Source organism: Nipponia nippon, unplaced genomic scaffold (assembly GCF_047370975.1).
Source record: "Nipponia nippon isolate SJK-2023a ecotype South Korea unplaced genomic scaffold, ASM4737097v1 scaffold_2, whole genome shotgun sequence".
Taxonomy (NCBI): Eukaryota; Metazoa; Chordata; class Aves; order Pelecaniformes; family Threskiornithidae; genus Nipponia; species Nipponia nippon.
This window is the reverse complement of record NW_028262336.1, coordinates 16,834,587-16,854,414: the sequence shown is the minus strand read 5'-3', so window position 1 is coordinate 16,854,414 and position 19,828 is coordinate 16,834,587. Positions and strand designations below refer to the sequence as shown.

At 46.7% G+C, this 19,828-nt stretch overlaps 1 protein-coding gene across 20 annotated transcripts in view; it reads right to left on the bottom strand.

The window, feature by feature from the left end:
* Positions 1 to 19,828, bottom strand: part of GJA8 (gap junction protein alpha 8) — a 56,860-nt gene that overhangs the window by 24,360 nt on the left and 12,672 nt on the right. For 11 of the 20 annotated variants that reach the window (XM_087756483.1, XM_087756476.1, XM_087756479.1 and 8 more), the window contains 2 exons: positions 8,517 to 8,605; positions 8,164 to 8,345 (listed from right to left, as the gene is read on the bottom strand). The gene's annotated coding sequence lies outside the window, so the exon portion shown is untranslated. Of the gene's footprint in view, positions 1 to 657; positions 836 to 8,163; positions 8,346 to 8,516; positions 8,606 to 9,050; positions 9,160 to 19,828 lie in introns of those variants that run through there. The other 9 variants (XM_087756491.1, XM_087756495.1, XM_087756485.1 and 6 more) reach the window with 7 other exon arrangements.

Sequence of the window (19,828 nt, the reverse complement as noted above, 5' to 3'; positions counted from 1 at the left end):
ACAGGCTTTTTGGAACTCTGAGCAGGAAAGCCTTCATGCAGCAGAGCCCAAGCGCTCCTTTTGAGTCATTAACTCAGCTGTTTTGCACAGCAATAAAGCCTAGATAAGGAAACAGCTAAGAGCAGTGCAGATTGCCAGAGGGGTGGGGTAGAGCTGAGGTCCCTGCTTCAGTTCCTGAAAAACCCTTCACTTGTACTCCCCATGACTAGATGTCTGCCTCGGTGGCACAGGTCATCTGCGAGCAGAGGCAGTCCCGGTGCCACTGGAAACAAACCCAGGGAATAGGGTCGTGGCATGTTTCTGGCAAGAGCCGTCAAAGCCAAAATCTATAAGGACTGGAGAAAGTCTCCTGGGGCCTGACTGTGCAAGCACAGCTGTCCCAACCGCGTGCTGGCTTGCAGTGATAACATTGTGTGCTGAGGTTGGCACTTGGTCCAGGTGAAATCACAAGAGGAAAAGCTTCCCACCCCGCGCAGCCTCAGCGGTCACATCCACAGCTCCTTGCCCGCTTACTGCCCCTTGCCACACTCCACCCAGCTAGCCCTCCTGCGCCACAGGGGACACGCTGCCCTGCCTGGCTTTCTTCCACTGTGTTGGGGTGAGGCTGGCTCCCAAGTGGCCATTGTGTTTCCTAGGAAGTACTGTTACAGCAAGTACCTGCTCATACCGGCTGTGTGCGAAGGCTCAGAGCATCTGCTGGCACGTATTAATGTTGCCCCAACCTCCACCTGCATCAGCGCTTGTCTTTCCAACACCGTTCTCAGAAGTTTCTAATGGTACGCTGCACCACTGACTCTTCCACATGCATGCTCCTGACCTCTGTCAAAGTTTAAGTCTGTGGGGAATAAGGTAAGAAATGAAGCAAAGCACTGGCATCATGGGAATGTAGTTTTTCCACAAAAAAATTAAAATGTCCATAGACAGGGGGAAGAGGGAAAAAACTCATTCTTGTTTGGCTCAGAAATATAGAAGAATAACTGCTCAAGGTTTAAAGTTTGAAATATATGACAAAGCCATAGATGATAGTATGCAAAGGAATGCCTTGGCTTGGCCAGAGGAGAATTAAAGCAACACTGATAAATGACAATTAATACCTCTTATCACTGAGTACCTCAGTGGACACTAATGAAGCCTCATTTACTTTGGGATATCACTGCAGCCTAATCCAATAAAAAGGTGAACCAAACACCATGAGTTCAGGTGAGAGGCCTGCATCTAGCCCATGCCCTCTTCTCCCAGCAAAGAGGGTGCCTGGTTGCTCCTGCTGGGGACTCTGGCTGCTCCCACCCTGTACAACCAGGCAGTCAGACCCATGGGTGCCACCACGGGGAGCAGAGCAGCGCTCTGCTCCGCACAGAGAGCAGAAGAGAGGGGCTGGTGGCAGTGTGTGGGTGGTGGCAGCTCCTCTTTGAAATGTTGGTGCTCACCTCCACCATCCTCAGTGGTCTTTCGGTGGTGGAGGTGGCTGCCAATGTCATGGAGTGGGAAGAGGGTAGATGGTTACACGGGAAACAGGAATGAAGGGGAGCAATGCTGCTTACTGGAGCAATAGCATTTGAAACTTAAAGAGGGAGAGTGATGTGGTTTGGCTGTTTGCAGGCTGTTCACACAGGGCGGGGTGAAAAGGAGTAATGCCTTGGGTTGAGAGGGGATGCCTTCTGCTCTTGCTCTGAGGTCCCAGCTCTCAACCCCATAGCTGCCAACAGCGAGCCAACCTCCAGCTGTAATGCCAGAAAGAACTGCTGTGATCATCTAGACCCACACCTTCAAAAACTTGGGTCAGAAGACTTGGCAGAAATCCTTCCCATCTCTGTAAGGGTCTACTTTCTGACAAGAATTCAGCCACACTTTAAAAGCCTCCTGTGAAGGATATCCTCCACAACCCTCACTGAGTTTTTCTAGTGGTTAATTACAGAGAATGTTAAAAAATGGTGCTCTTTTTCATATGACTTTTTTTTTCCCCAGTTTCAAATTCCCGTTTTTGGATCTTATTAACATTCAGTCTGCTAGACCATAGAAAGTTTGTTCCCCATGTAAGTATATACAGACACGGAAAAAAGTTAGCCTTCAGCTTTCCCTTTTCCCTCAACGATTCAACCTCTTTCACTGGAAGGCACACTTCCAATTCTTTAATACCCTCAGGCATTGTCCCTGAAACCTCTCCCATCCAGGAACCACCAACAAAAGCACTAAATAGAGTACATGGGAAGTGACCGCGTTAGTGCTTAATGACACACGCACTCAGCCTCTCCTAGAGCTATTCATCTTGGAGTTATTTACCGAAAGCTCCATGAGTTCCCCCAGCTACAGCATCATCCTGGAATTTTGTCGTCAGCCAGCGAGCCGCTGCAGCCCCCACTTCTGCCCTGTCACTGCTTCCCGACACAAACTTGCCAGCTGATAAGCATAGCCTGTATTCCTTATTCTTTGACATGTGACTTACAGCAGCTAGTGTTATGCTTGGCCCCATCTTTCCGAGTGATCCAGACTATTGCAGTAATGTATTTTTTTTTTGCTAGCTTACTGATTTTTGAGTCATTCCTACTGATCAATTACTATTTTGCTGTCTTTCAGATCATTGATAGTAGAGTTCAATAGTATACAGCCACAAACGACCAACTTTACAATGCTTATTCCCCCTTACAATTACACATCTCCACCCATTTGGAGGACCGACACGTTTCCTGTAAAGTTTTAACGTCTGCGTTGCAAGAAACAGCAACAACAAAAAAAATCTCTAAAAGCATTATGGCAGCACTATCTATTCCTGGCTCAGTCTACCTTGTGTAATTTGATTGTAAGTGCTTTAAGGTAAAGTTTCCATTTGATACATGTTTCTGTAGGGCCTACCACAAGTGGGCCCCTCATTAAGAAACAGTAGTCTTCCTCTCTGGTTGGGACAAAAGCAAGTGATTCGCAATTCTCGGACTACTGCTAGGATCTTGTCTTTCAGAGATGTAAAATTTCTCACGAAAGCACATGAACGTGAATAAGTTGTTCTCAAAGCATCTGCGGTGCAAGTCCCTGATCTGGCAAAGCTTACGCATGTGCTTAACTTCATCCTGTGTCAGAGGAGCTAGTCTCAATGCACAGTAAAATACAGGCTTTCTGTTTTTGCAGGACTGTGCACCAGGAAGATGCATAGCATGCAACAAGGAAGGCAAAACAGGAGGCTAGACAGTCAAAGCTTTTCTTTATACTGCTGTAAATATAAACCTCTTCTCACATCTTCTTTTCAGTTGTTAAATACACAAATATGGGATTGCATTCCCATGCCTGGTTGCCTCAGGGGCAGTACACAAATTACACAAATTGCAAATAAGCAAATATATGGACTCCCTGACTTCCAAGGGATTTTTGAAGATTAACTACTTAACCCCTAATTATACTGACACTGGCTGAGTAATGAATGAGGTGAGGCAACACCCTTGGCTGGTAAGATTCATGACGAAAAAAGGTGGGTTATTCCATCCCAGGGAGGAGAAGGGCTCATGGGTCCGGCATCTCACTGTGCAGACTTCCCATCTGGGACAGAGTCCCAGTAATCTGTGTCTACAGGAATATCGGATCTTTCCCGTTTTATTGTAGGATCACTGTACAAGAAGGTATGAAATACCTTTGCTCAGTGTAAACAAAGGGTCCAAGTGACACAGATTCTTCCTGGAGAGGCGCTTTCCCTCAGTGTCATAGCTGGCTAATGTAAGAACAGCCTACCTCCTAGAAGATTTCACTTTAGGTATGAGGAGCACTTTGGTTTCCTGCATCATCCAGGCGGTTTGTCCATCCGTGTCAGACCACACACTAGAGCGGAGGCTAGCACACTCCAGGCTGCTCATGTTTGGTGCTTCTGATTGGGAGCAGAGATGTGGTTATAGGGTGAAACAGTAGTCATTGCTGTCAGGAAACACCAGCCCTTGCAACGCGTTACTGGATATTAAACTTTTAGTAACCTTCACTTTAGTCTCTTGACTAGGACCAGGAAATACAGAGCAGTGTCTTACAAGCACTTCCAAGCATCAACACCCTGCATACTCTGCACCCCAAGGCATAGCTGTGGCCTATGGGGACAGACGCGTAAAGATTTTTAACGCAAAGAGCCTACATGCCAAGAACGGCTTCAGAGACCCAAGCGGCAGTACCATTGCATTCAAGCTAGCAAGAGAGGTGGGGAGAAACAGAGCATCCACAACTACTGCATATGGCACTTGCCCTGTGAGCCACAACGTAAAATAGCAAATACATTCCTTTGGCCATATATTCCTTCACATTACTTTTGGGGATACAGACTTACTCAGAGATCCGATACAGAGGATCCAGACCATGCTAGGGCCACAGCCCCCCAGTATGAACTCAGGATAGTTATCTAGGGGATAAATTCTGCTCTCAGTGAATTTGGAGAGAGCGGCAGGGCCTGGAGATCCATGGTTTGTGTACTTGCCCCCGCAGAGGCCCTTAGCCTAAGTAGCTGAAAAAATACAGTGTTTATGGAGTGTATTAAATGGCTGCAACATTTCTCCATTGTACAAATCACTGTCAATACTTCTCCCACCTCTCCCTAATTATGTTCTTCCTCTTTCTATCTTTCTTTTTGTTTTTGACTCCTTTTCCCTTCTATCTCCCTGTGCTTCAGCTTGACTGGGCTTTCATTTCTGCTTTACTCCATGACTCCATCTTTGATATCATCTTCTTGGATGATCCACACCAGTAGCACTGGGCGCTTCTTTCCCCCTGACTGATGGGCTTCATCCCTCTCACAAAAGCATATCCCAGTAGTATTAGGCCCATATGGAGAAGCAGACATCTCCTGGTTACTGTTAGATCTTTATCGCTTCATCCAGGAAGAGCCTGTTTATAGCCTGGAGCCTGCGGAGACTTCTGGAATTTGAAATGCTTTCTCCTTCCATTTTGAGGGCAAGCAGCTGAAGAGACCAGGAATCCTGCCTCCCCTCACAAATATCTTGCCCTTCCAGATATTGACCTTACCTTTAGATCCTGCAGCTCAGCAAATGTGCTATCATATATCTCAGTGTTTACCCAGCCTGTGCAATCTGATAGGCCACCTATATTGAAGAGGGTGATTAACGTCTAAGAACGGATGGGAGGTGACCCTCCACACAGCCATGATATATTTTTGGAAGGGCAAGGCAAAGGCAGAAGGGCTTATTAAACTCTGTGATCACTTAAGCTTCTGGTTACCAAATAACCATCAGCATCCTTTCCATAAACCCATTTATTCTTAGTAACATGAATCCCCATCCCCACTTCTGCAACATTAGCATCTACTCCTAAGCTACGTCTTTCCTCCCAGCTACACCATTATCCCTCAGCAGTTCCAGTAACCCATTCCCCAAGTGCTCGCCTTTTTCCGATTGATGACACATCATGAGTCTTGCTTATGCACCCTTCTCACCTTCCGCAGCACCCCAATCACTTGACATGATCAAGCAGTAGGCCACAGTTTGAAAACTGCTACTTTTAAGCCCCCCCCCCCCCCGCAAATTGTAAGAGAATCTACTTAATTCATGCATTTCTCATAGCTTCTCTCATTCCCCCGTCAGTTGTTACATTCACATCTGCTGCTAACTAGCCTCATTTTTAGCAAAGCACAGCAGGAGCTAAAGAAATCCAAGTCTGGTAGAGTTATAATATCAGAAGTACTCCCCCACTTCCATTACCTCCATGTCCTGCTTTTCATTTTCTCTATTCCCTTTTTCTTCTCCTCCTTTCTTTTTTGCTGGCATGGTGAACTGTTACACTAGGTCTGCAGCAAACACGAGCTGGTTAGTGCTGAGCGCAGGAGCAGTTCGGCTAGTACTTCACATCCCCTCATTGCTGCACATGGACAAAGAGTGGAGGTGGCTGGCGTCGGGTGCGTCAGAGGAGCACCAGCAAATACCAGCACCCTTAAGGGACGCCACATAGGATGTCCATGGGAAAACACTGACCGAGGGCATGACTTCAGAAGGACATGCATACCTCACACCTATCTGTAGCAGGTGTACCCGTCTGAAAACAGGACTCACCACCTTGCTGTCTTTCCTGATCTAAGTACATAACGCAGGGTTCTTTTGTCAAAAAGCACTCCAGGGAAAAAAAAAAAAAAAAAAGAAGATAGTAAGCCAGGCTGGTGGTGACGTGGCCCAGTAGGCCACTAATTAGGACATTTTACTAGAATGTGGAAAAAATAAGAAAGAAATCAAGTTCAACACTTTCTCCATTTCACCTCAAGTGTCTTGGGCAAATGGTTCTGCTCTTCAGGCTGGAGCACATTCTAGGATGAAATTCATCCAAATCTGACAAGGAAACTCCTTAAAATTGCAAAGAACAATAACCAGATAGCTAGAAAAAGTGCAGATGTAAGTCTTGGTATTACATGGGCAGATTACCAGAGGAACATAAAGGAAACACAGTCCCGCTTTTTACCACCATGACAGCTTAGCCTAGTATTACATACACTTCATTTTACATGCTTTGCTGAGCCACTGAGCAAACTTCAATGTCATAGCTGCCTCCGTCTCTACAAGCAGTGGATTTCAGAGGTGAGGGGGCTAGGTGCTGTTTCACATCCTCCAAGAGAAGAAGGAAGTTCATCTGGTCATTTACCTCCTGGTCTAAGACACCAGCCACAACACTTACCTTCTCCACCAGCCCTGCACTGTGCACCAGTTGGTCTGGTATGCCTTCTCTGAAAACCTGTATGAGATCAGACACTGACAGCCAGCTAGCCAGAGGGACAGCTTGCTTATGGATCCCAGTGGGCTGAAGTGAGAACTGGATATCAAGTTCCTCAGGCTGTTACCCAATGCAGACTTTGGGGACATTACTGACAGATACCACAGACTTGCAGGGTGAGGTGGCATCAGCAGTTTGGGGAATCTAAGTACTGGTCTCAAGAGCTAACAGTGGGTGCAAAGTAGCACACTGCTGCACAAGTGCCTTCACAGTATTCAGCTGCCTAACTCCCAGGTGGGCAGTTAATCACTATTAATTTCAAGGGAAATTAGGTGTTTATTGTCTCCAAGGTGTGCTCCTGATCCTGCCTAGCATGAACAGGGTCAAGGAAAAAGGGTTGAAGTGTAAGAAAAGAAATTTTGAAGGCTTGGAAAAAGGCATAAAGGTGAACGAGCAGATGCAGGAAGAGTCAGTAAGTGGTTAAACACCACTCATGAAGATGGCAAGTATGAGGGGATAGCAGACAGCCATGAAATGGGGACGTACAGAGTCCACATGGAGAGGCTGAAACCTGACGGAGAAACCAGAGAAGGAATATGAAGCTGGAGAATGACAAGGATAGGCAGCAGGACCTGGGAGGCAGGAGGCTGGGGACTGCAAGCAGCACTGCAGTAACTGAGGACAGCTGAGCTTTTCACTTGAGGACGTAGGCAAAAAGTCATGTTTTAGAGGAAAAAATAGTGAGATTTGACAGGTCCATATGCAAGACAGAGCTTGGATACAGTAAAATGTGTGGTAATCTGGACGTCACTGTCAGGGAGAACAGCAGAAGTGCTGGGGGTGAAGAGAGGTGGTCTGGGGAAAAGGCCCGGGTTTCCCACACATCGAGTTCCAGATGTTGGTAGAGGATGATGGAAGACTGGAGAAATGGGGAGATGCTGGAACAAAGAGATGGTAGTACAAGATGTTGGACAGAAACAAGAGAAAGAGAGCAGAGGGGAAGAACAGTTCAAAAGCACAGGAAAGATCAAAGCTGGTGGGGAAAAAAAAAAAGAGACTCCTAAAGGTGGCTAGGGCAACACTAGATATTCCTGTGAGAACAACTATGGGATTATGATATTGAAAATAAACTTCAAGGTATCCAAGCAAGTATTGGAGAGGAAGAACTTGGCAGAGATAATGTGAATACAGGGAATGCGGAAGGAGTTTGTTCCATTCTGCAAGTTTGCAGCATGTGGAAGTGATTACAGGGATGATTACAAGACTAGCGCTATATAAAAGATACAGGATAATAACATTCAATGAATAACATAGTACAGAGTAGAGCTGTGGCCCAAGAGGAAAAAAAATATGCTTAGAGCTGCATAAGCCTATTTTCTGAATAAAATGGAAAAGTAAAACAGCAAGTCAAACTGAAACTTTTCATTGATTTCGCTGGAAGTTTCTGTTGTTAATGATATTTCCTTCCTCTAAAGAAGTCCCTTGTTTTACCTTTCATCATTTAAAATAGTTGGACCAGTGAAGCTGAAATCAGATCTTCAGCCATGAAAAAAGTGAAGTACTTTGGCCCCGAGTTCTTTGATAAAAATCTTCAGAAGTTTTTCTCCAGCGAGGAATTTTAGCATCATGACTTTTCTCTCCAATTCAGGAAGAAGGACACTAAGTCTAGGATTCTTAAAAAAAAAAAAAAAAAAAAAAAAAGCATTCTTAAACATCCAAATTTCTCACTCAGAAGGAAAATTCTTCTTGCCAGTCAGTTCCATGACAGGTTTCATTGTTCTCCTCTAGTGGTAAGGTACTGTACACCAGTTTGGCACCAGTTACAGGTTCCAAAAATTACATACCTGCTCGATAGTTGCTTATTGTTTTATATTCAGGCGTCCTTAGTTCAAACCCATGAAGAGGACTCTCTTATCACTGCCAAGTTGCTCACCTGTAAAAAAAAAAATTTTAAATAGTTTAGAAAATTGCCGTGGGCCTACAGGTAGCAGTTACATGTTGAAAAATAATACCCTCTTTTAGTGATAATTAAGATTTGTACAAGAACTACTTAGGTGCTTAATACCCTAAGAGAGAGAAATAAGTTATTTCTGGAAAAAAAGAAAGACTACGAAAAGCCCTGTGCATTCCTTCCCATTATCATAACTCTACTGTTTATAGCTCCAGGCACTAACATACTGCAATCACGTCGCATGGCTTACATTTCCAACTCCGTGAGGTACTGGAAAGTAACAGCTACCCCAACTTCTGTAAACCCCTATTCTAACACAAAATTCATGTGCTGCCATGCCAGTCATATTGGCACACCTGGTGCTCCATAAACCTAGGAGGTTATTCTGCCCTCACCTTCTCTCAGATTAGGGCCGTTTCTTTGTTACCTTGCTCTGGACCAGAGTCCCACGCTGGTTGCTGGCTGCAGGCGATTCAGCCTCCCATGCTCTGCAACGATTTCTGCAGAGCTGCTCAGGAGATTACACCGGCGATGGCATTTTATCAGTGCTGCTACGAGGTGAGCGCAGACACGATAAGGAAGCGTTAAAAGTCAACGAGGTGCCATTGACAAGGATTGAAGCTGGGCTCGCGCCTCTCCACCGACCATGTGTGCGCTGACGCTGTGCAGCCCAGGCGCCTTCTCACCAGCTGCTGCTTTGGCAGGCGGCACCTTTCACCCTCGCTTTTCGGTACGCAGCCTCCTGTCTAGCCAGCCAGCTCATCTCCGCTGGAAGCTGTCACAGCATCAGGCCTGCAGGGAACAAATCTTTCCTTACGAAACCCCCGTGGGTTCCCTAGTGAACATTAAAGAGATTTTTCGTTGCTCAAACACGCTGATGGAGGGGTAGCCTGATTGCTTCAGTTTCTCCCCACCATATGCCCTCCCAGAGAGGAAAGATCTGCTCCCTGAAGTGACTGCTTTCCCAGGCAAGCATTGGCCCATGCTGCCTGCAGCGGAGCAGAGAGCCCCAGCAGCATGCCTGGCATACACCCCACAGAGATTAGGCCCCTGCACAGGCAAGCCCCAAGGCTTGGGAAACCTGCTGTGACTAACAGCTTGATTAGGACCTAAATCTTTTTCCACCAAGTTTTCAGGGGTAGGTGAAGCAGCTCATAAGAAATTTATTTCTTTTGTGCAACCACAGTCCCTGAGCTGGAACCACACAAGCAGCCAGCAAGCTGTAGGCTTAACCACATCGCAGGGCCATACATGCTGTTAGAGCCAAAACATCCTGGCTCCATCCTGGCTCCATCCTTGCCATGGTGACCATTAACTCCACATAGCAACAGCAGAGATAGCCTAAGTAGCCACAGACTGATCAAAGTGTTTCAAAACAACCTGAAACTCAGGAATCTCTTCCACAACCTACATAACAAGGATCCACACATGTACCAAGGATGCTCCCACTGCCTGAGTTACCACAGCTGAGGTCCAGTAGCTCAAGCAACACTGCTCTGGAGAGCAACCAACTCACAGAAGCACCACTAACTGGTCTGGCACGCAGCAAACCCTCACAACTATTGCAATGAGCTAAAGGACTCCGTTATATTCCCATGAGACAGGTGTGGTTGTCACAACCACCCCTTCCCAGCTGATGCCAATGAAGTCCTTACCAGCAGCCTCAGCATGGAAGCCCATGTCTGAAAGAAATTCTCAGTTCGCCTCCAGCAATGCCCTGCCTGTGCGAGGTCGAGACGCACTGAGCAGTTGACTAGGCAAGCTGTATCTTGCTGGTCCTCTGGCACCCTGAATTTACATTCATAGAGAGAGAAGAGAGAGCCGCTGCTTCTTGGTGTGTGTTTGCTGGAAAACACCTTCTGAGATATCCATGCTTTCTGTTTCCTAGTCTTCATAAAGACACTAGGGGCAAGAAGAGTCTCTCCCTACTCCTTGAGGTTTGATACAAACACGCATCCCACCACGGAAGCGGTAGGCAGCGCGGGCAGAGCCCCCGTGGTTGTTCCCGAGAGAGCAGGCAGGTAGGGGTTAGTGCCGAGAGCGTGGTGCGGGGCCAGCCCTCACCACGCCGTACCATGCTTGCGTTGGCAGGCGCCGCTTCCCATGCTGTGCAAAACAGATCTGAGGCTCCCAGGAGACCCAGAGACCCAGGAATATCATTAAAGGGGGATGTTTCTTTCCCAGAAGAAACAGATTTCCAGTACAGGAACTCCATCTAAGGTCACTTAACTGTGGATGTTGCCCTGTTTATATTTGCATGGAGGGAAGAGGCTGTGACAGTATCTGCAATGTGTATCACTGTAGGGGTATCTGAAAGCAATAGTCACAGGCTACGTGCAGTAAAGGCCCCACTCAAATACTTAGTAGATTCTATTTCAGCTTAATCTGAAATGATTTCTCCATTGTCTGAAATTTCTATTTCTCCCTCCACCCCCGCCCCTCAGGACAAAGGCTTTGTCCAAAGACAAGACTGTGCCTCTGCCACGTACCACACTGGGAACCTCCTCAGGGGGTTGTCCTGCTTTGGATTAATTTCTTTTACATTATTTTTTAAACACACCCCTGCCTCCCAACCAGGTAAAAATGCAATTCCTGAACCAAAAGGTGCCAGAGAGCGATGGGCAGGTATACTGGTATACATGGGGAGGCACAGACAGAAACCATGGGGGCCTTCGTGGCAGCACCTCCTGCCAGGTTCCCCGATGCCCTCTCTATGGGGGATGCAAACGCTGGGTCCTCTGTCCTCCCTGTCTCCAGGTGCAAGCAGGCCTGCAGGAGCGAGCAGAGCATCCCTCCCCACGCGACCCTGCTGCCAACCAGGCTTCCTCCATCTCCTGACAATGCTCCACGGCCTGTGAAACGAGCCTTTGATGCTACAAATGCAGAATTCTTCCAGAACTTCAGCAGTTCTGGAAAGGAAAAGAAAAAAAATTCTGATGGAAAAAAAGAATAATTGAGAAGAGTTTCCTTTGCCCAATTCTTCCTCCGGCACAGTGGGCCCTGTGACTGGGCTGGGTGTCCCCCTGCCAGGTTTTCGGGCCTCGGCAGCAGTTGCATGGTGTGTGTCCCCCAGGCAGCCAGGTCTGGCAGCCCCCAATGCCTGCTGCTGTCCTCGCCCTGTCTCCCAGCAGGCACCCTCGGCTCCTGATTCCTCTATGTCACCAGTCCTCAAGCGTTTTAGTCGGAGACCTAGCAAGCTCCTGAGAACGCACTGCCTTGCAGGTTTTGCCTGGAGCAGAAGCACCTCATGGGTGGTGGTTCAATGTCTGCTCCCAGCCCCAGGCAAGAGCAGGAGGTTTGCTGGTCTGGCAGGCTTCCCCCCAGCATTTTCACAAGCAGTTGCCTTACCTTGTTTGAGCTTCAGGGAGTTCAGTTTGGGGTGAAGGGTAGGTCAGCTCTTATCTCATATCTACACGCACAAATGCAACCCTTACCAGTTCCCTTTCCAGCCCCCAGAGTTCCTGCCCCGCGGCACAGCGAGGACCACACTTTCCCCCTCTGCTGGGGCCTTTCAGCAGGTGACAAGCTGTGCCAAAGAGCCACAAAGATTTCCTAGGGAGCCCCCAGCTTTAAGGAAAACCCTGGGGGCATCTCTGACCTCTTTCCTCTGCAGCCTTTGACACAGGGCTCGTGGCTAGGGGAAGGAGCAGAGCTACAGCCCCGGCCCAGTCCAGGCTGGTGAGAGCAGCCCCAGGGTGATGCTCAGGGACAACATGAGCTGAATGAAACCCTGCAGGCCCTGTGAGATTCAGAGATTATGGAAAGTCACCCTGGCCCCCTTCTGCTCTGGAAAATGTTTTTAGTGCAGCTGAGGTGGATTCAAGAGCTTGAGCTATGGGATCTTGCAGTTTGTTTAAGCAACTACTGCTTTTGTCAATTTTCCACATGTCTGTTTGCACACAGACTGTCCTAGCATCCTGCCAGGGCTCCAAAATTCATCTATGCAGAAATTTTCTGGGAACCTGTGCCTGCATCCTTGCCTTGCCTTCTGACCATTTTAAGACCAATTGCATAAATATAAGCCCATGTGGAAATGTAGGTGTCAAAGAATGCGTTCTCCAAAGCCTTGCAGATGTATGTGACTTAGGGAGCCCTGCTCAGGCCGCCACCACCACCACCTTGTCCTAGCCACAGCACATCACACACAGCTCAAAGTCCAGACTAGCAAATCATATCTATATCCCTCACTGGCGGAGGCTACCACAGGACAAAGACACCAAAACCGAGTGGGGGTGGGTGGGAAGGGAATAGTGGAGCAGGCAGAGACAGTTGGTCTCGTGTGTTTTCTTTCCTTAAAGATAAAAATTTACCCCAGTCAAATGAAAAACCAGGAACAATGCAGGAATTTTAAAGAGGCCCAAGCTGCCACCTGACTCAGCGTCTAGGCAGGATATCGATTAGAGAGGCTATTCTTTATTCCTTTGCTATTGTTTAAGACTGGCCTCCCTCATGACAGCAACAGGCGTGGGAACACAGCAGCTTCGGTGTTAAAAAGTGCTTTTATCCCTGAGCTGAGTAGGGGGGGTCTCTGGGAACCAGAGATGGTGTGTCTGATAGTCAAGGAAAGGCATTCAAATTGAGAGCCTGATTCTGAGATCTCTATGGCCCTGTTAAAAACTCTGAAGCACACCAACACAATGCAGCACATCCCCAGTCCAGTATTTCTTCTGAGCTATGTTCAGGCTCTGGTGAGTTAGAGAGGTGCTGTAAGAAAACAACTCTGCCTGCTATAAATTCTTGGATTTTTCCTTGAGCCCCAGTAGCTGCTGTGATGGCAGCTCCTATGGACATACATACCCAATCTGGTTTTAAACAAGCCAGACTGGGTTCTATAAATAGTGTGGCACAACACAGAGAATAGGCTCACCACCTGTGTCCTTATCGCTCCTCTTGAGCAGGTTTTGCTAGCCAGGTTGGGCTCCAGCCTGCAATGGCTGCCACAATAATGTCAGTAGGTGAGGGTATCTCCTCCTTATTCAACAGAGCCAAACAACTGTAGGGTGGTGTGCATCATTGCCACTTAAACTATCCAGGTGCCTGCAGCCCACCAACAAGCCACCACAAGTCCCTACCAAATGAACTGATCATAGAATCATAGAACCACAAACGCTGGAAAAGACCTCCAAGATCATTGAGTCCAACCGTTAACCCAACTGCCAGGTCCACCTCTAAACCATGTCCCTAAGCACCACATCCACACGTTTTTTGAATGCTTCCAGGGACTGTGATTGCACCACTTCCCTGGGCAGCCTGTTCCAATGCCTGACCACTCTCTCTGTGAAGAAATTTTTCCTAATATCTAATCTAAATCTCCCCTGGCACAACTTGAGCCCATTTCCTCTCGTCCTGTTGCTTGCTACCTGGGAGAAGGGACTGACCCCCACCTTGCTACAACCTCCTTTCAGGTAGTTGTAGAGAGCGATAAGGTCTGCCCTGAGCCTCCTCTTCTCCAAACTAAACAACCCCAGCTCCCTCAACAGTTTCCTGGTAGCTCCAAGCAGGGATAAAGCAAAATCTTTGGTTTCCTGGTAATTCTCGATGCACTAAAAAACAACACACTTCAGCACTTGAACACAACTGATTTGACTGAGTAGCGGGCAAACAGTGACCACCAACCAGGTTTTCAGCCAAAATATTTCTGGCTCCCCTCAGGGCTGTAAGCTGGCTCCTGATTTTATATTCTCTGTAGGTTTGTTCTTCATTTGCAACAGAATCTCACATACAACCACCTTATATGTATGTATGGGGGTCTTTGTTTTCACCTACCCTTAAGATAAAATAAAAAATGAAACTCCTTCAGGCACTGACTGGACAAATATCAACATATGAATTCACTTCAAAGACAGCCCAAATGAAAGCGCACAATACACTGCGGAGTGGATCTCCAGACATAGGGCATGCTCTCTGTCGATACTAAATACTTATTCCAGCATCTAGAAACACTCTGCAACATTGCTTCACGTGTCTGTGTAAGAATACACAGTTCAGTAATAGTGTGACTGCACCAACTTTTTCTGCGGGCTTTCATGCTTCAGTTTCATTCTTTCCATGCATTTTTCACCTTCCCGAAGTTTAAAACCAGTCAGGACTCAGCCAAGATTCTCCTCCTGCAGTCTGTGACAAAGGGACAACCAAGCTAAACTTAGACTTTTTTTACTAGGTGATAGCCCCCCTTCTACAAGAACCATGTTAGCACACAAATACTGTTTTTCAAACATGATGGACATCCTCTGATGTTGTCTCAGGACTGGTTATTTATACTGCCTCCATGTCAGCTTGTACTGAGTGCCTAGCACAGAGCAAGCCACGCACCAGACCGGGAAGCTGACACACAGGCTCACTCTGCCCATGCCAGCACCGTAGACATGACACTTGGCTCTACAAAAACAAACCCTGCTCTAGTACTAACCTGCACATCAGTCCAGAGATAAGCAAAATAGCTACTGCATCAGCTCATGAGCTTAGCAAAGATGTCAATTATGTCCTTATCCACGTATTTGGGCAGTCAGCAGTTGAGGAATCCATCGTCTTACCCATTACTCCACAGTCCAAAAAGCAATCCAATAACTGCAGCGCTTTGCAATTTAAGGAACAGCTCCTTTCTCCTTGAGCTCAGTGGCATGGTCATATTTTCACTGCTTACTTTCTGACCTTCTTCCTCTTCTAAACCTAGCTTGCTCTCAGACAGAGAAGGTGCTTCTATAACTCACAAACTAACAGGACCGAGGCACAGGTTCCCATATCATCCTGCTGCCATCAGTACTGTTGAACGGTCAGCACGCTCCCTGGCAATTACGCTCCAAGCCAATGATGCTCTCCCAGGGTGGTTCGGGTGCCGGCCTGACTAGTAATGGCTCCCACAAGGCAGCACGGGCAAAAGCGCCCTGTTTGGGGTCTGAGGGAGGGTGAGGAGAGCCAAACGGACATAAGCTGTGCCATATCATTTGCTCTCAAGACAAGCAGAGCGGTCTGTCATCAATATTAAGACATTGTCTTTTCGCCCCATATTGATCAAACCCCAGAACCTCTGCCTGCAGCAATAAGCTCCATGTTTGGGCGATCATAGAATCATAGAATCGTTAAGGTTGGAAAAGACCCTTAAGATCATCGAGTCCAAACGTTAACCTATCACTGCCAAGTCCACCACTAAACCATGTCCTCGAGCACCACGTCTACCCTTCTTTTAAATACCTCCAGGGATGGAGACTCAACCACTTCCCTGGGCAGCCTCTTCCAGTGCCTGACTGCCCTTTCGGTGAAGAAGTTTTTCCTAATATCCAACCTAAACTTCCCCTGGTGCAGCTTGAGGCCCTTTCCTCTCATCCTATCGCTTGTTACTAGGGAGAAGAGACCGACCCCCACCTCACTACAACCTCATTTCAGGTAGTCGTAGAGAGCAATAAGGTCTCCCCTCAGCATGCCTCTCTTGTCAGGGAGCTGGTCAGAAGAATGTTTCCTACAACTTTTTCCATGAGCGGTTAAGTTTACTCAGGAGCCTGGAGTATTTAAGGTGGCGGTGCTTCCTCTGCCAATCCAGCGACTCGTACTTCTCCCGTGAATTTCACCTGCTACACACTGCTTTGTCTCCTGGACATTTTGGATTATTCCATCACATGAGTCCAAGCTACAAGCCCCACAGGACTCGGGGCACGGTGTCTCACAGAGCAGAAGAGCTGGCTCTTCAAAAACACCTCAGAAATCCCCTGGCACATGAAAAGAAAGATGGCAATCTATGAACCACTTCAACAATTGTTTCTTTACTGGAACGGGAACTCAGAGGCAAGGATAGTCTATGTGGAACCTGGGGACAAAGTATCCTCTGCCAAGGGAGTCTCAATCATGGCACAATCTTCCAGAAGGAAGCAAACAAATCCAGAATGCAGGTACCCATTTCTTAGGAGTCTTTCTTGTTGAGAAAAGCCTGCCATGAAAATAAGTCTTGGTACACTTTTCTAACAAGGAAAATTCAAGCAATCAAAACAAAAAAGCTACTCTGACAGAGTTGCACCTAGAAAAGCAAATAACATGTATTTTTAAACATAGAAGACTCTTCCTCGGTGAGTAATCTGACCCCCCAAATTAGGAATGTTATTGATGCATGGGGCATATATGCCGATGTATAATATTACTATACATTTGTGCTAGTTGTGAATTTGGTCATGTTCTTGTCCCTGTCCATGTCACTATTCTATATTTTAAACAGCATCTGTGCTAGAGTATGCTTTGGGACATGTCCCTTTATTATTTTTCTGTGTTAAACTGGCAAACTACTTCAGTAATTTCCTTCTTTTCACTTGTTCATGACCTATAACAAAGCTTCCTCCTCAAACCAAGGCCACTTGGGCTCCTAAATAGCTTCATCTGAAGAATTTTCGAAAAATAAGATGAATAATTTCTGCTTTTACTACTTTTCTTGATATGCTGAAGAAATCCTGTACACTGATATGAGTCACCTGTAAAGAAGCTGCTGCACTGACCTCAACCTGCTACAGACCATCTGCTTCCAGCAACTTATAACCATGGCGTAATTCAGGTGGGAAGGGACCTCAGAAGGTTTGAACTTCTTGTACTTTAACTTCATCAGCTGAGACCAGCCTCCCTTTTGGACACCAGTTTCCCCAGCAGTTCATCTTTACTGCCAATACTAGACAGACTAGGAGTCTAGCCCAGATTCTGGCAAAGCTGAGGAGTGGTACAGCTCAGAGGGCAGCCTGTTATCAGAGAGAGCAATTTGGGGGCTGCTCTATGTAACGCAAGAAGCCTCAAACAGTCCCAGAGCTCAGAGGGCTTTAAGGTGGCTTAAGGTACGCAAGTGGTAGGTTTTCTCTGCTGTGCCCCCATTCTCCTTCACCGCAGCTTACAACCCAGTCCCGAATGAGTTCCTCCGTATTAACCACACTTACTAGGTCACCACCCGTTCCAACAACTGGAAGTGCTGCAGGGCATTTCTCACCATCACCAGCTGGGTTCAGCAACTTGAACAGGAGGTAACAGCAGAAGATTAAAGGAAGCAGGAGGCCCAAAAATTTCCATCTTTGGAGATCTCTGGCCATTACCGAGGCCAGATAATGTTGGCATCACAGTAAGTTTCTTCAGCTCCATCATCTTCTTCCTTTTTCATAGCTGAACCATCTCACAGCTTTGTTGCGCTTGGAAACAGAATGTGAGTTCCCGTCCAGTTCAGCACCCAGCAGATTGCCCGCACAAAGCCAGACAGATACCACTCCACAGATCACCACTGGCCTCTGTGTGGATTCCTGTAATGCTGGTCTATTTGCTTACACAGCTGCAGACTACTATTTCACATCACTTTGGTAGCTGAAAGATAATCTCGTGTCAGTCCTGCGCCAGAGTTTCTGTGTGGAACCACTTTTCAGAGTGGAAAATACTTATTTTTAACTATATGAAGTAATTTCTCAAGGTATCTTTTTTTAATGCAAGGATGACCATACAGTTCTGAACAGAGGAGGAAAAATAGGAAGGGTTGCTTGGGTGGAAGGAAAGTTGTGTGACCTGGATTGGAAGGAATTGGACTGGAAGACTGGCTTGGATTTGCCCAGATCTATCAGATGGGAATGGAAGAACTTCTCTCAAAGGTTTTTGGGATGGGGCTGTAGGGAGTGCAAGAGAAAGCACCTCGTGTGACCAGTACGGGCAGCCACAGGAGCTCCAGGAGAAAGGCCGAAGTCTGGTGTTAGATTTACCCTGGATTGTGGCACTTGGGAAGTTCTCCAGCTCTTAGGAACCTGATGGTATTAAAGCACCAGCAACTACTCTCAAGGCAGCATTTCTCATGTTTTCCAAACAATTTGGGAACTGCAAATAAGTGCAGATTTCTCAGCTCAGTAATTGTGATGTTGCCTCAGCATTTTTCTATCAGAATGCTTCAAAGCCCTTTAGATTTTCTCCCCAAATGCAGCCATCCATTCTCCTCCAACAAATCTCAGACCTCACTGATTATTACCAATAAAATTATTGATGTTAGAAACGCTGACGCAGGAAGATGAAGCTATTTAAGAACATTTTACCAGATGTTAGTTGAGTGATACTGCATAATTTCATGCAGCACATTGCAAAAACTCTTTCTTCCCTGCTGTGTTAAATTGTTACTTTCCCTGAGAGAGAAACATGGTTCTTCACAAAGCTGGCCTGAGAGGAAAGTGGGGAAAGAGTGTGGGAACAGCAGACAACATCAAGGCTTCCCATTTCTCTATTCTCTGCTTCTTGTGAGCAATCTTGCATGGCTTTTAACCACTGTCATTCATATTCTGAAGTGCTCTTTCAGTGGGCACATCCTGTGGTGTCCCTGGTTTGGTGACAACACTCCGAAATACTGAGTGCATTGTCAAAGAATCAGTCCTGGGTTCCTCTTGGTCTGAAAGAACCAATTTACTTTTCTCCTTCGAGAGGCGTAGGGTAATTATAGGAAGCCCCCACATCATACCATGTGGGTATCACATGCAAAAACCATCTATCCTACAAACGTGCATTGCTTAGGCATCTCTGTTTCTCATACACACAGAAAGCCAAAAACCATCATACCCAACCAGGAAAAAAATTACTTATTATTTTAATAGTTATTTTTATCATATCTCAATGCGGGGGGGGGGGGGGGGGGAGTTTTTAAGGAAAATAAATTTTGTTTGTCTCACCAAGAAGTCAGACTCTGTATTTGAGTAAAGAAAGCAAGATTCCACTCAAAAACAGTGAATTTATAGCTACCTCAACTTGTTTCAATCCAGTTTAAATATCTCTTCCACTATTTTAAGGAAAATAATAAATGTCAGCAAACAAACACAATCCTGTCTGACATCAGTTACTGGTCAGATTTTATTACCAGGTTTCTGCACGAGCTCATACAGGGGTCTTAGCACAGCGCAAGCCTGCTTTCCTATCATCTGTCAACCACCAAACCAGGGAGATGAAAAAAAAGCAACCCACAAATGAAACATCTCAGCACAGGCTAGCAATTTTGCGTACAGTTTTCTGCTAGGCGCCCCAGGATCCCACTTCACCTTTGCCTCCACTAGCACTGAAAGCAAGAAGCTACCGCGTGCCAAGAACCCAGTGAGAACGCAGTGCCGGGATTTGTACGGAGCAGTCAGCAGTTAGGATTGGAGCAGAGTGGGTCGCACTATGTATGAGGAGCAAGGGGAAAGGATTGAAATGAAATCAAATGGGAAGCTAAGTGGGGAAAGCCCTACG